Consider the following 13,062-nt stretch of genomic DNA (forward strand, 5'->3'; position numbering starts at 1 on the left):
CAGCTAAGCCTTTCAAAATAACCCCAATATTGCCTAAATATTCTTATTATGTACATCACATAACCTGCTTTACTTCCAATCAGCCCAGAAGCCTTACTTCAGCTTTACATCAGCAGTAACATGCCTAATCCCATGTTAAACGGAATAACAAATAATAAAAGGAAAAAGTAAACATCATCCTGCGGCCAAGGCCTAAATCTCTTTTCCATGTCCGTCCTGAGTGGACAAGCAGTGTTATTTTTTGTGAAACAAGGCGGGGACAAGGATCAGAGCTCCTCTTTGGGCACCATCTGAGGTCTGAACCACTGTTTTCACATCATATCCCAGTGTATACAAGCTGTAAATCCGCATTGGTATGGCCTAGGCCCTTTGTTAACACTTGTATATTGGTCCTTCTCTTGATCAGATATACTCACAAATATTGATCGCTACAAATTTCTGAAATTGTCCCCATTGCCAAAACAGCAACCTTGAAAAAATAAGGGGTAGTGTCGAAGAGGATTGCCTGTCTAGCTCTGTGTTGCGGAATGACACCCCTCCTCCTCTTCCTTACTGCCTGTGTATGCTTATGCTGGCTGTTCTTGTTTGAGGGGCATTGCTTGATCATTCATTATTAGCTCACGTCTGTCAAACCGAACAATGAATAGACTGCTCAAAATTGATGACTATATAGAAGTGCATATGAGCAAAAAGACTTTCATTTAGTGCCCTACTCTCCATGTAGGAGGTGACAGCCATGATGGATATGACACTACACACCAGATTTATCTTGGAAATGGAATAATTATGCACTTAATGCATGACTGGTGGTCTGCATTTATACTGATAGCTAACAGGGCAGGCAGCAGGATAAGCAGAGGGGGTTGGACAGTAAAATCCCTGAGGCCTTATAGCCTTGGGCCCCATTGGAAATCTTTAACTACCAGAAAATACATTTTCTTTGGTCAAGGTTAAGATACAAGTCTACATATGCCAAGTGACACTCTGACAGTGTCACCTCCACAGGGATAGTCGGCTCATTGCAAGGTGACCTTAGAACAGCTAATGGTGACTAATACCCCTGTAGAGGGAAGCTAAGGGTCATAATACGCCACACCACTTACAGGAAAACGATACAGAGACACCAGCTAACACTGATCAATATGTTGCATTACATATTCCTCCATCTTTCTTTGTTTCTCTCTACAAGATCAGACATGGAGACACATAATGTAGAAATAATGTAGATTTCCATCCAATCTCCCAAGAAGGCAGAACATAAACACCTTGCATGTAAATGCCCGATGTTTCAAGAGAACGACTTTCCATTACAAGTTCTCAGTTTGGCTGGTCTGCTCAGGGAAGTGAACAAAAAGCTTTACAAGCAGCACTGCCTCTATAATTGAATGTGCATTTCAAAATGATCTGAATATGGCGGTGGGGGCCTTTCCCTTCATTTTACCTCAGCCTAACTTCAGACAGGGTTCCTCTTCTTATACCGTGGAGGGAGGATGGAATCCATCAGTTGTGTCGCTGATTGTTTTGTGTAACACTATACAAATAATCCTTCCTTCTCAGAGGCGTGATTGTATTTTACAGGTATCCATCACCCAAGTGTCAATCCTGCCGTCAGATTTCACATGCCACTGGCACCACCTCACCTCCGCCTGCTCACTTCCTGATTGCATAAATACTCCGAGTGACACAGTGGACTGCATCCAATTCCACACCCGCTAAGACATCTCAGGCAAGAACATGCACGAGGCATGAGGAAGAGGGAAAAAAAGAAACATTAACTAATAAAGAGAGCCAGCTATGGACAGAGTGAGGCTTTCATCTGTAAGACTTGCTTCTCAACTCCTGAACTCATCAGGTTTCTTGTTTAAAAAAGAAACATATATATACTCCAGTGGTGCTGTACATCATCAGCATAAAAATGAGAGAAGCTGAGAAATTTGTCATTTGGGAAAAGGGTCATCAGAGTGCTTAACAGCTCATATTAGCTGAATATTCTCCACACCTCAAAGACAGCTACTCTCTGATTAAAATAATTGTGGTCATTAGCCTTGCATTTGTTTAATAATAAATTCCCACAGGCTTAGTATGATTACACTGTTGTGCTGAATCCCCTGGAAAAGCCACAAATGCAACCTGGCTCTAAGCTATAGTACAACAAATGTTACAATGCAAAATTCTAGGTACAGGATGATGAACAGCAGCTGAATGGGAAAGGGGTTAAAATCCGTCTGGCAGGTTCCTATGCATTTCTGTTCCTGTGGTTTTAGAAGTGCGCGGTGGTGGCGTGCTGTCACACCTTTGATCAGCTGATGGAGACAATGCAGCTCTCCTCAACCCTGTGGAACGGGGGGTTTTACCTGCTGCTAAGTCAGGTATCACAGCCAGGGACCGAGCACCTTAAAGAGGCTTTAACCCTCCTCTGGATCAAGCTGACATGATTCATGTGGGCTGGGTGAGGATTTGAGTCCCTGCTGTGGCACAGCGTCTTTCATGTCAGGCTGTTTATGAGAATATGGAGATGGGTTTTGCGTGCTCGCGGGTGTTCCTTAAAGCAGCAATACGACCTCAGGCTGGGCTTGATCCATGACGAGTCAGAATCTACCTCTCGATGAATCTCTTGTAGCACACTTAATACCCAAAAGAACATGGTGCACGAGGCCCCTCATCTTGGTAACAGAAAGGAATTTGAGAGCAGATTAACATTATGAACAGTAATATTCCCCCAGCGGCATCTGCATGCGCCAGGGATTACAGGGCTCTGGGGTGATTACCGGCAGGGGAAGAGGGGTTACAAGTCCAAAAAACTTTTCATCTTCACCCAGGGCACAAGAGCACACACATGGCAAGACATATAAACACATAATAACAGTAGGTGTCTGGGTATTCGCTTAGATTTGTGTCTTGTTATGTTTATCACAGCAATATTTCTTTAGATAGGCTCTGTGTCATGGTGCATTGATCCTTTTTTCTTCCAACATACACCAATCGGCCACAACAATAAAACCAGTTACCAATTTTAACGATGCGGCTGGATGGTGTACATATACCGTATAATCACCTTTTGTCTTACATCTTTTTTTGTCTTTTATGTATTATTTCAAGATGAAAACCCAAATTCTGCATTCCTGCATGCAGACACAGAGATTACATATACATAACCTATCAGATGGGCTGCATGAGCCCACTGAACCTATGCTAAATTCCGTCACTAGGCCTATCATTAATCACATGAAGTAGCCACAACACATCTAATCTTTGCAGCAGCCACTTTGTGTGATTATTTAATCTTATTTTTTTCCTCCCTGGTGTGTGAGCACACTATTAGTTTAGTGAATTAAGAAAGGAAGCATACAAGGTGAAGGGTAGCAAAGCTAATCTCCCATAGGACTGCATCAGAGATCCCTCAGGGCTCTGCATTTGGCCCAATGTAGATATCAGTTTTCAGTGAGGCATGAGGACCTGCCAAGCTTAAGGCCCTGCTCACTCTAAGCCTCATTATTCCCCTTGCCAGCGGGCTGACGCCAGGCCACGCGTGCAAAGCGAGCCAAGGAAATCACCTTCAGGACCTGTCTTATGACAGAAGACTCAGCAATTTCCTCAGCACCTTTTGCGTGAGGATAACACACAGTCCACTTTGGCCATATGCAACCAATAAGTCAACCTAATGAAGGCCAGGCCATGCAGACAAAGAGTGCAAAAGAAAGGGCTGAAACGGGCCTCTCATGTCTGAAATTATCCAGGGGAAAGTGGTCTGACACGCTGTTCTGCTGCTAGGTGGTGGCATGAAAGAAAAGAAACAACACTGTTTCCATTTAGAGTTAAGTTGGAATCACAGAGCGCCAGAGATTGCACACATTTGTGGGGGAAAAACAGCAGGATATTCCCCGTCTTTAGACTCTAATGTTGACTTTGTAGATTCCACAAGGTCTCAGGGATTGAGCAGAGGAAGGAAGGCAAGGGGCTCTGCAGCACACCACCATGCAGAGTCTGAGTTTGTCAGCAGCTCATAAGCCGAAGTTCAAAGAGCAATCTGATAGAAAAGCTGTCTTGGCAGCAGTTTCCTCCCATGTGTTTGCCTGCAGACTGCTTCCGTCGGACTGCACCCAGTAGTCATCAATTAGGAAACTGAAGGGTGCCATCCACACACAAGCACAGCCACTATTTGGATTTGAGTTAAGCAGACAGCATTGCTAAAACGATTTCAGACCTACAATCATACAGGGCCAGTAAACAGCAATGTTACACGATAGGTGCTTTTATTATTCTTCAGCATTCTTTGCTGGTTTTGTTTGAACTTACTCAGCAAAAGAGTTTAACTAATAACATGTAATCGGCCTGCTGTAAGGTCAACAAAAAGTAGTTTTAATAAGAAGCCTAGTACTTGCAAATATACCGACAGTATATCAGCCCCGTAGTATTTTGCATACATACAAAAGTTTTAAATTAATCATATTTCCCCTGTAGCACAAGATGGGTTGATGTGCACTAATGTTCCAAAACAGAGCTTGCACGAATAAAAATGTCTCTCTATCATTCCTTTTTCCCCCAAATGTATTCATACTGAACACACTGCACATTACTGTATTGCGCAAAACTAAATGCCCTGCTGTAGAAGCTGATATAAAGGAAGATCACTGGCATAATGGAGATTATATTCCACCAGGCATACAGTACATAATGACAGGGTAGGTGCTCCAACATATGCTAAGTTTGACAACCAAATTTAAGCTATTATTCGGAATTATAAATCATAACAGTGATTACATTTGTAAAAACCCGACAAATGTTAAAAGTGGATTAAGTGAGTTGTCACGGACTTACATATAGCATATTATTTTTAGCTTGTCACTTCTGACATTATTCTTGAAACCTTGGATGGCAAATTCAAGATACAATCAATACTCACATAGAATAATCACCCAACTCTCACGCTCTTTTTTTGGCAACAGCAAGAATGTGTTTTCAGCAAAAAAACCTAACAACCTACTTCACACTACCTGTCCAGCACCAAACAAGTAGACAGACTAAGTTAGCGAATAGATGGTGAACATAGTGGAACATTTAGCAGCTAAAGAGCCGCATATTTCCCTCGGGAGTTAGTGGGAACCAAACCAGAGCTAATAGGTGAGTGAGCATTGGACTTACATCCGCCAGGTGGCTAGAAGCACAACTTCAGATGCTTATGTTGCTCAATATCTGATGTGTAAATAAGGAACTGTTTGCTAACAAGTATACCACATCAATTTAAAAGGTTGTAAAATGTCAGTGTTGTGTTCACAGCTTGTTTCTGCTGCCCACAAGTGGTCAAAAAAATGTGTTCTTGCAGGTCCATATAAGTCACTATTCAAACTGGGTAAAAATAAAGAGAGAAAATCACAAATAAATAACAAAACTGTTTTAGTAGGGTATGAATTAAAAGACAAAGGCCTGGTGGGACTTCACTGTGTCTCTCTGTAGGTCACAGATTGCTCATTGAGATTAAACAGAATATCAAGTCTGCAACAGAAGCGTGTGAGAAATAAGAAGAAAAAAAAGGCAAATGATACTTAGACCTTTTACCTAAATATCATTTAACGTAATGTGTAAGGAAACATCCCTATCCATAATGCTTGAAATTTATCATTACTGGGATAATGGGTTGGATGAATTAGTTTGCAAATGGCAGATGCCTGGAGGGTGACCTGTGACAATTCCATACAACACCTTTTCGGAGCTGAAGGAATTCATTTTCGTCTCTCACTGGCTGTCTTAATCACCATGTCTCACTGTGACCGAGAGTTCACTGTGACTGCTCTCATTTCAAGAATGGGACTTGAGAAAGATTTCATATCTGTCCAGTAATATTCTTTACGAGTAGTAACAGGGATTTTAACCAAATTCAGACAGACTTCTTGATCAAAACAGCATCACTTACAATTCACTCTCTTGTCCTGTTTTTTTTGGGGGGGCAGTCTATCATTTGTGAAGACAGGGTTTTAGGGAGTGTAGAGGTAACAGTAAACACCCCATAGAGTATAACTTTTACAATATGTCAGAATGTATCAATCACAACTGGTTATGGGAAATCCTGACAGGATTAGCGTTTAAGACAAATCATGCAGCTGTGTTACAGCTCTGTATCTTCTTTAATCCCTTGATCTTCAGTTGACAAGTTTCATATCCACAGTGAGATATACAGATTTTATAAAATACCAATTACATTTTTTATTATAATTATACATTTTAATGTTGTGGCTGATCAGTGTAACATCACTTGTATTCTGTTAACCATCAAGCAAAAGTAGCTTCATGTACATTAACTAAAACATAGTAAAAGACCATCTTTATAGTTCCAGGTTGTTTTAATGACAATAGTTCTGGGATTAGAGATGTGAATGGAAACTGTAGCTAGCAGTAAAAGGAGTAATGTAAGCGCAAGAGATGCTGTAGAAATCAATACCCCATTGCATTTACATTGCTTTGATCATGTACAGCAGGACCAGGAGATTAAGTAATAGAGATTCTGCCTGACAGGCTGATCATTAACACTAGTTTGCAATCTGTCTGTGCATCCACTCATCCTGTCTGATACCTTGGGAAAGACAAGTGTTCTACATAAGTGAATTTAGGAGGGCACATGTAAAACAGTGGCTATAACAGGCCGAACAGCGTGCTAGGTGAGTGTTGCCTGTGTAAATCACTGTCTGACTTCAATCACACCTAACCCAGAGCCACCTCAGTACAGGAAGAGGTGTAGGTGTGATCAAATGCTACAGTTTCCTGGAAAAATAATCAGCAGATCTTTGTTGCTCAGGATGGATGGAATTTGGGTCAAAAGTGATCATGTCGGATTGCGACCTTTGCCCTTTGTCTCTCCAGCCAAACGGGTCTCAGTGTGCACCTGGTTCACCCTCCTCCCTCTAATCCAGTCAAGGGTCATTCTGCTTAAATGATTTAGCACACTGATCCAAGGACAAAAGTACTATTTCATATGCCACTGATATTCATAATGCTCTACATATGATTTTTCTGGCTACGGTCTGCCCCCTTTGGCTTAGTCTTAACACACACACAAACACACACACATGAAATAATAATACAGCATAAATCAGGTCTCAATATGGCCCAGTTGTGGAAAGCACTGTGCCTGATACATTACAGAGATCTAAAATATAATGTGGTGGATTATGCTTTGATATCAGCTCCTACTTACAGTTGTGTGTTAGGGAAAAACACCTGCCCTCTATCCCAATAGGATCAGCAGATTAATCTTGGTAAGACGTAACACACACAGATGGTGAGACAGGAAAAATTAGAAAAATATGCAATATGAATACATTTGTCTCGCATAATATCAAATATGATTAATCTATCCCGGAGATAATGGCTTGATGCATTGGTGTACTTAGCAAAGAGACAAAGTTAATTTCTTTATAGGCCAAATATTCCGAAAAGAGATCCCCAGTAATAAAAATGATTATTCAGGGAATATTATATAAATTAAATGTAAGCAATCTACCTGGTTTGCATAGTAATGGCACCAGGGCTACCTTGTACATTGATTCATTTCTAGTTATATTTCAATGCTGCAAACACAATGCACAATGCACACAAGATATGTTACCACCTGCCATGCATTATACTGTGTATTTTTTTATACAGCAATAAATTCACTCCAGTGGAAAATCAAACCGAGACAAGGAGATTACTCATCTTTTGCTGTTCCTTTTAGGGTGCATTTTTTAAAGCAAAAGCGCCTGTTGCATGAGTGTCACCATTCAGACGTCTGACTTTGTTGTTTATTAGAATGAAGACGGAAAGGTGATATGGTGATGTGGAGCAGCACGATCACTGCTCCCCAAAAGCCAGTGGGCCTCAGCTTCCTGACAGAGGTCTTTTTCAATATCCTGCAAACACGGACGGCGGCGGCGTGCGTGCCATCCGGTACTTAAAGCACAGGGGGCCTATGGGCTGCAGAAACAGCACCACAACAGGGCTCAGATCACAGGTAGACGCAATAGGAGGAGGCACGGCTTCCGTAGACAGAATCACACAACAAAGCTGTTTTCATGCAACATAGTCTAGATACTGGACAAACCATCATTCGGAAACCTTTTTAATTTTTTGGGAATACAGAAAAAGAGGTGTATATTGTACATCCGAATCAAGAATTTGATTACTTTTATCAACTACTCCCTACAAAAACATCATAAAGTGTCACAAACACTCACTTTATGCATGGCACAGGCCAGAAACTAAGTTTTGAATGCTAAAAATCTTAGTGCCTGGTGAAGTAATCATGTCTGTGTCTTTATAAGAAACCTAAATCAATCCCTGGAAAATATGCTGTGTTGTTTGTTTGTTTGTTTGTTTTTTTGGGGGGGGGTTGTGGTTATGTGGCTGTAAAACTGACATTTTCTACTGGATGAACCATGTTAACAGAGGTTTCCAATGGATAATCATTCTAGTGAGTTTCTAGGAAGCCTGGCTGGTACTTGCCAGAGGGAAAAGAAAAACTGTAATTCAACTCTCTCTCACAAACAAGGTGACACGGGGTCAAAAAACAAAAAGGGAAACTTTATTGAATCATGCTCCCTCACCTTCAGAGGTGACATTGAGCTTGTTATTGACAGGGAATAGGAAATTGATTTTTGTCTGGATTTTGTGTCGGTGGGCTCAAACCATAATAATGAATGACCTGTTGAGCTTTAGAGGCATTCCTGTAATCTTCCAGGAAGCAGGTTTGGTAAGGTGACTGTGGGGATTTGTTTGAGCAGCTTCAAATGTGATTGATCTTTGAATTTCGGGGGGAAAAAAGCAAAAGCAAAAAAAATTAAGCCCAGCTGTTGAAATTTGTCCTAATACGTAAAGGAGACACGTGGAAAGATACACATCAAATTAAATCAAATTCAGTCGGTTATTCTGTTTGTGTGCCCTAATCTGATTAAAGCTTATTACCTGGGTGTATTACACTTTCTCTGAACAACCCTGAGGGACTAGTCACTCTAGTCCTCTCCTGGCTGACCGTGCAGCATCTTCCCAAAACTGAGTAATTTATGACAGTCAAAGACTTTGATTTGAAACTGGTCTTGCCTTGCAACTAAGGAAACTGCATGGTAAAGAAATATGTCAAAAGGAGGCAAGGCAGTTTAAAGCTGAACGAGCCAGGATGTTGCCTGGCCTGGTCGTTTTCTTCTTTTAATGAGTGAAAGGAAATTATTGTGAATCTGATTTCCCAAAGGGTCGCTGTTGTTTTGAAAACACTATTCACATTCTCTTTTAATGGACGATTACTTATCTCCTGATTGTTTTTTTCATTCTTAATTACACTCCAAGGGGGGGGAAAAAAAAGCATTAGCATAAAAAACCGGTGTTAACGCATGAACTATGGCTGTGGTGGGACCCCGAGATATTGAGCAGAAATGTGTTAAGATAAATTGTCCCAGTGAAGTTTGAACATTTGGGTAAAGTAGTAATTATCGTAGGGTTTTATTCATTCGTATGCTAAAAGCAAATAGGAAATATACAGAAGTTTCCGTTGCCGACATGTGCAAACAACATAATAGCTAATCTGCGGCACAAGTCTCAGAGCTGTCAAGAGCACCAGACAGACGGCAACATTTCAACACTCCTTTCAGTCACTTGCATCATGCGGCATTTCATTTTCATCCAACAATCCAAGAAACAATGTTCTTGATTTATCAGGGCTATCCATTTACTGTGACGGCCAAATCAGATCACTGCTGAAAAATTCATCCCCAAGTGTCAGCCTGCGCACAATGAGCAGGAGCCATGGCAATCCAAAAATACCACTTTGAATATTTCAGAATTACTAAAAGCAATCCAAGGTAGACATGCATATTTCATCTGCATGTCCTCATACCTCAAGATATCTTTGAGAGTAATTTGTCTTTGATGTGAAAAAGGCATCAATATTTTATTTTCTTAAAAGATCCCACACAGGCTGATAATGTCTCCATCAGGAAACATAGGATTAACAAACAAGCTGTTTCGTTGTTCTGAGTCGTGATAGCTACAATTCAGAGCTCACAGTAAACCTGGGAGTCCTGAGGATGTACAGGGAAAGTGTGAAATTCGGTGTTAAAAAATTAGCATGTTTCCTGGGTGAACAACCTCTGAAAATGTAACATCACAGGGACTTTCTATAACATTGAAATCTCCCAGCTACTTAAAAATAAGTGGAGTTGTCAACATACAAGACACAAAGCGGAAAAATTAAGAACATGGGATCCAGGATTTAAGAATCAAAAACCCAGTGCAACAGGGCTTAAAGTGAAAGACAAACAGACTGAGAGGAAAAAGAAAGAGAAGCATTCTCCTGAAAGAGAGAAAGTGTGAAGTGCTGTAGTGGGGTCAGCCCTCCCCCTCTTGCTCATTTCCATCTGCCGTTGCCAGCCTCTGCCATAGAGTGGTGCCGACACCGCTGTCTTGGAGTGAGGCAGGGCCAGCCCCGTGTCCTATAAACACACACAAATCATTTACATGCTGTACTCATCAAAGGCAACTCTTCCTCATCTCCGCCGAGATTTGCTGCTGATCTGAGCTTCCAATATTGCATCTCAGAGCGTTGCGGCTAACCTTTGCAACTGCCAAGAATGTGATTAATTTTTTAAATACAGCTGTTGACCTATTATTGAGATGGAGAAGAGCCACGAGAGACACTCATCTCCTCTCCTCTGTATAATGGAATGCATTATTGCATCAGTGTTTACAAGGCGTTCTAAAAGAGAAACAGAATGAGAGAGAAAGCATTAAATAAAGTAATTCGGCTAATGTCGCTTTGGGCCTTGTGCTCACACAAAATGTCAATCAAAAGTCGCAATTCTATGATTCATTGCAGTTTGCTCTGGCAGTTGCATCTGAGAGAAGAGTGGTGACACAATGTGGAACAATAATTACCCTGCAGTGTTAAAGTCCTCCAGTGTCTTGGTGCATTCATAAATAAAATATGTTCAAGATAATGGATTTATGTTCAATAATTCATCATCAGAATGTTTCAAACCGAGTGATATAATGTGTGTCACAGTATTCTGTAACACAGTGCTTAGCCAAATTAAGTTATCTTGAAACAGATTTATTGACAGGGCTGTTGCTGCATTCATTTACTCAGCAACCATTGCTTAATTACTCCTGCAAAGCACATAAAACAAACAATGCCAATACACTGATTCTAAACCACTCAGTGTCAGAATTGACTACACAGCCCGGCTAACTATGCATTCATGTCTGAACCAAACAGCACTGAACATTACACGTTATCCTCCCCAGCACTCTGCGCAGCTCTGAGTCGCAGTGTGAAGAGAGCAAAAGGGGCCGCGAGATTTGTCATTCGTGACCTTGATGCCAGCTAGCCGTGCAGACAGTTTGGTTTGATGACCCATCAGAGAATCTTGTCTGGGTCCTTGCAAGAGCCAGAGGACCAGGGTGGGGGAAGAGGGTGACATCCGGGGCCGCGGTCTGTTCAGCTGGACTGGGGTCAATCAAGTGGGCCTGAAGATCCAGGGCCAGCTGGAGAGCCATGATACAACTGGCCTTCATGTCCGGAATGTCTCATTCCCAGTCGCAAGAGGAGGCCGCGCTGGCATGCTGGAGGAAGCCACTCATCCTCATAATTAATTACTCGAGTTTGTACGGTGTCTGACCAGATTGAGCATAGCGCAGTTTTTTCTTTAAGTTGCATTTGTAATTCATGTAGAAATCTCTCATTCAGACTAAAAAGAAATTGTTTATAATGAAAGTGACTTGTATAATTTATATGTGTCAGTGTAAATGTTGAAGTACAAATCAGCTGCTAGTGTAAAGCATTCCACAAAACCATGATTGTGTTTAAACCAGCTATCTCAGCAACAAACAAATACAAATGGAAGAGATGCACTGGCAATCAACGGCAACAAGACACACATAAAAAAAAAAAAAAAAAGCCAACAGTATTTCATCAAATCACTCGCAGACATTGTGAGGTGTTCCAATCTAGACGAAGCTAAAGAATTCACCAAAAAAAAAAAAGAAAACAATTTACATGCAAATCAAATCTTATCATCTCGATCTCCTTATGCCACTTTTGCCTGCAAAATTGCATTCATATGCACAGAGGCATTCAATTACTGTAGCTGTGGCTCAACTTTTCACATCTCAGCTTTTTCTATTTGGAGAGGCAGGCCCATGTACATTTAATAGGTAGCCATTCTGTTCCCCGGCTCTGCGAGGGATCACTGCGAGTGTGTCAGTTAGAGGAGATGGCAGCATGTATCAGTGCATGAAATAAAGCTCCTGCTCCAAAGTGACAGGCCCTGGATATTGTTGGCAAATGGATGTTAAATTTACTCTGCAACCACCAGCAGCAGCGGCCCCGGCTATGAAAAATTAACTGTACTCTGGCTAAAGGGAGGGGAAATTGCTTTGCTAGGTATACCACAAAATCCTGTTTGTGAGCGATCCATCTGTCAGATCTCTTTGCAAAAGAAAAAAAAAAAAAAAAAAGTCCTCCAGCTCTCTCTGTTAAAGAGTCTGCTCTCATATGCTGTTCGGATTAAACCAGTGTGAGAGTGGAAACAAAGACATGTCAGAGAGAGTTAGAGTGAATCCTAAATCTGTGCCGTGGACAACGACTCGCCCCAAGGGCCCCGAAATAGACGGAGACGCTAGGCTTTTGTCAGCCACCAGAGGGCAGTGCTGCCGACGCCTCGTCGCCGCAACCAACTCATCCTGTACAGTTTGTGTCGAATGTGTCCCTGGTCCGGCGGCTGCGCGTCGCTGCGCAGCGCTGTGAACTCGTGGCAGCGTTTTCGCCCGGCAGCGAGCCAGTGACCTGCGACACGTGTTCCCGCAGCACACGGTGGTTAGTTCACAGCCCCACAACGCGGCTCCCCTGAGTTGGCCCCGGACGGTGGAAAAAAGGCGATTTAAAACAAATGTTTGACATAAGCTTCATACGAAATGAATAAAAAGATGAGTTTGATTTAGGTGAGCTAATCAGAAGATATTGCATTTACAGTGCTTTGTGGAGCCGTTCCTGGAAGCCGAGCTTCCAGTGCACTGGGATGATTTAAGCAACATCTGTAAACA

This window comes from Xiphias gladius, chromosome 1 (assembly GCF_016859285.1).
Source record: "Xiphias gladius isolate SHS-SW01 ecotype Sanya breed wild chromosome 1, ASM1685928v1, whole genome shotgun sequence".
Lineage (NCBI taxonomy): Eukaryota > Metazoa > Chordata > Actinopteri > Istiophoriformes > Xiphiidae > Xiphias > Xiphias gladius.